The sequence below is a fragment of the Callithrix jacchus genome, chromosome 10 (assembly GCF_049354715.1).
Source record: "Callithrix jacchus isolate 240 chromosome 10, calJac240_pri, whole genome shotgun sequence".
NCBI lineage: Eukaryota > Metazoa > Chordata > Mammalia > Primates > Cebidae > Callithrix > Callithrix jacchus.
In genome coordinates, this window is record NC_133511.1 from 72,025,070 (window position 1) to 72,029,440 (window position 4,371).

Here is a 4,371-nt window from a genome sequence, read left to right on the forward strand (position 1 = left end):
TCAAGCGACCTTCCTGCTTCAGCCTCCCAAAGTGCTGGGACTAAAGGCATAAGCCACCTTACCTGGCCTGTCTTTCTCTTTTAATCCAGTTGTTTATTATTATTATTATTATTATTATTTGAGATAGAGTCTCACTCTGTCTCCCAGACTGGAGTGCAGTGGCACAATGTCATTTCACTGCAACCTCCACCTTTCGGGTTCAAGTGATTCTTCTACCTCAGCCTCCCAAGTAGCCGGGATTACAGGCATGTGACACCATGCCCTGCTAATTTTTGTATTTTTAGTAGAGGAGGGATTTCACCATGTTGACCAGGTTTGTCTCAAACTCCTGACCTCAGGTGATATGCCCACCTCAGCCTCCCAAAGCGCTGGGATTACAGGCATGAGCCATCGCACCCAGCCTGTTCATGCTTTTAACCAGTATCTATACTGGGTTACAATTTCTTTACCAAGTGAACTGATTCAAACCTTCATTCATACACAAAGAATCTGAACCTTTTGTAAATTAGTCTAGAATGGTGCCAATGTTTTAATTGGCCTTTGCCACCAGGCATGGCAGCATAAGAAGTCATGCCACAGGCTCTCTCACTTTCTACCTATATTCCTCCAGGGCCCTGTTGTAATGGACCTTGGTCAGGCATCACTTTTTTGCAATGAGAAGAAGTCTACTCAAGCTAGCTAGGCCTTCCTGGGGTGAGAGAATCTTTACCACTCTGGACCGTGCCCAAACGCTGAGGACAGTATCCACATTCTTTCAAGGCTCTATTGCTTCCAAACCTACTTGCCAGAATTCATTTCTCTTCTAGACAGAGATCAGTTGGTTGTAAAGAATAGAAACTATCTCAGGTAACTTAAGTGAAGGCAGGTTTATTGTAAAGAGAATTGGTGGCTACCCCAGCCCCCAAAATAGACTGTTGAAACACTTTATTGAGTCTGGAGCCCTTCCTGAATTAACAAAAGGGAGGATCCATTAAAGGATAATACAGATTATTTATTATTTCAATAGCTTCCCAGGCAAAGCAGGAAAGAAACCAGACCTCTTTTCTGCACAGTAATGGGGCCCGCTAACTCTGGGGAAAAGGTAAGATGCCTTCTAATTGAGGAAATATATCCTTTTTCAATATGAGTCTAGATTGTACTCTCTAAAAATGAATGTTTATTCCTGCGAGCAGTGCATGAGCTAATATAACAATTCTATTAATCAAATGAATGGACATAATTTCTGTTAACACATGTAGGAATATTGAAAAGGAAATTCAGCCAAGAAGATCTAAATTCAGGACAAACTGCAATCTTGGAGGCTCTTATTCCTTCCCCACCCCCAACCCGCTCCTACACACACAATTTTGCAAGACTTGGATAAAAATAGGCATCATTTTAAACTGGTTAAAGTCCTGGGACCCTGCCTCTAATTGGCACACTCAGACTGAGACACTTTGGTAAGGCAAAAATGGTAAATGTGGAGAGAGAGAAAGAGCCAGGAAGTGAGATCCCTCCTTGTGGATAGGTGTGGGGTTTTCCCCAGGAAATTGATGGCATTTGTAATAGAGAAAATTCTAAAAGGAGGCCCATGGAGAAGGAAAAGTCATACATATAAAGGCCAGAGAGCTTATGAAGGATCTGGATCTGCAGGTAGAGAAGCAAAGAGAAAGTCTAAGGAGTATTTTATTTTTTCCTCTTTGACATAGAATCACTCTTTAGAAATTGCCTAAACTCTTTAGTGAGGAAACCTGCATAGAACTACTTAAGCTGTTGGTAATTTTGAAAAGATTGGAAAGAGAGAAATGTAGAGGAAAAGAGAAAGAAGATTTGCCTCAACCATCACCTCTGATTTACTGGAGAGAGACATTAAGCAGGTGATAATGTAACCACCCAATGAGTTTACTTTGCCAGCTGCCTAGACAGAGCTGATTTATCAAGACAGGGGAATTGCAATGGCGAAAGAGTAATTCATGCAGAGCCAGCTGTGCTGGAGAGTTTTATTATTACTCAAATTAGTCTCTCCAGGCTTTAGGGGATCAGAGCTTTTCAGGATAATTTGGCGGGCATGGGCGGGTATGGGCTCCAAAAGTCGGGAGTGCTGATTCATGGGGCTGAAGATAAACTGATGCGGGGGAGGGGTGGAAGTGAGTTCTTCTTGCTGACTTCTGGGTGGGATCGCAGAACTGGCTGAGCCAGATTGTCAGTCTGGGTGGTGTCTTCCGCTGCATTGGAATGCACGGTCTGCAAAACGTCTCAAACACTGATCTTAGGTTAGCTAATTTGTTAGTCCTACAAAGCCAGACTGGTCCCCTGGCAAGAAGGGTTTTTTTGGGAAAGGACTATTATCCTTTTTGTTTCAGAGTTTAAACTATAAACTAAATTCCTTCCCAAGGCTAGTTCTGCCTACACCCAGGAATGAGCCAAGACACTTTAGACATTAGAAGGAAGATGGAGTCGGTTAGGTCTGATCTCTTTCAATGACCTAATTTCCTAAGTTATGATTTTTGCAAAGGCGATTTCAATAACATCGAGCTCCTGATGGTGACAAGCCACATTAAGAGCAGGGAGAAAACATTCATGGTGAGAGGATAGCACTGCAGAGAAGGCATATTCTCAAAGGGCAATAAGATGCTTTTGCATCTCCCTATAAATTAGAGCATGCTGCCTTCTAAAAGAGGAATTGGAGGAGGCTGGACATTCAGAGTGATCAAAATATCATTTGGTTAAAATTAGTTCTAACCCATATATATGTACAACTATATATAATTTATGTATTATAAGTCTATAAATATATATATATATAGAGAGAGAGAGACAGGCTCTTGCTATGTTGCCCAGGCTGGTCTCAAACTCCTGGGCTCAAGCCATCCTACCATCTAAGCCTCCCAAAGTGCTGGGATTACAGGCACGAGCCTCTGTGCTTCAAGTCCCAAGTTCCACACACTCTGATATACTGACACCACACACCTCAGCATTTCCACATCCTTTTTGTTGCCTCAGTTCATGAATCTGGTGTCAAGCACAGCCCCTTTATCAATTTTCCTAAGGAAATGTACTCTGAAGTTTTTGAGGGTTCATCATGGGATACGTAATATGAATGTGTTGGGGCTCAGAAAATGATACCCCAAGTGAAGGCCTCAGAAGCAAAGTTTCTCTCTGGCCTTCTCCTGTCCCCACCTCTTGCCCCTCATTCTCCCCCAAGGAAAGCCATAAAAACTATAATCCCAGCTGGGCACTGTGGCTCACGCCTGTGATCTTAGCACTTTGGGAGGCCAAGGTGGGTGAATCACCTGAGGTCAAGAGTTCAAGACCAGCCTAACCAACATGATGAAACTCCGTCTCTACTAAAAATATAAAACTTAGTCAGGTGTGGTGGCACTTGCCTGTAATCCCAGGTTGCAGTGAGCCAAGATTATGCCATTGCACTCCAACCTGGGTGACAGAGTAAGATTCCGCCTCAAAAAAAAAACAAAAACAAAAACAAAACTAGCCGGGTACAGTGGCTCACACCTGTAATCCCAGCACTTTGGGAGGCCGAGGCAGGTGGATCACCTGAGGTCAGGAGTTCAAGACCAGCCTGGCCAACATTGTGAAACCCCATCTGTACTAAAAATACAAAATTCAGCTAGGTGTGGTGGCAGGTGCCTGTAATCCCAGCTACTTGGGAGGCTGAGGCAGGAGAATCACTTGAACCCAGCAGGCAGAGGTTGCAGTGAGCAGAGATTGTGCCACTGCACTCCAGCCTGGGAGACAGAGAGAGACTCCATCTCAAAAAAAGAAAAACTATAATCCCTCTTCCCCGAGGTGGGCTATAGGAACAAGAACTCCTCTCCTTCAAAGTCAGCCATAAAACCTAAAAGTATATTCTAACTTTCACCTGCCTTTCTGTGTAAGAGCTGCTTGTAAAGAAATCCCCGGCTGGGCATGGTGGCTCATGCCTGTAATCCTAATACTTTGGGCAGCCAAAGCAGGAGGATTGCTTGAGCCCAGGAGTTCAATACCAGCCTACGCAACATAGCCAGACCTCCTCTCTACAAAACATTTTAAATATTAGCTGGGTGTAGTGGTATGAGCCTGTAGTTCCAGCAACTTGGGAGGCTGAGGCAGGGAGGATGGCTTGAGACTGAGAGGTTGAGGCTGCAGTGAGGCATGATCATGCCACTACACTCCAGCCTAAGTGACAGAATGAGACCCTTTCTCTAAAGACAAAAGAAGAAATAAAGTGAGAAAAAAGGGAATTATATTTTAAAAGAAATAAATTTTCTGACCCATCTTGTTTAATAGGAGGTTGTAAGACCCCCATTCTAGAAAGGGCCCTGCCCCATACCGGAGAGGAAGGAATGCTGTACAGAGGCCAATAATAACCTAAACATTTGCAGTCTATTCCCA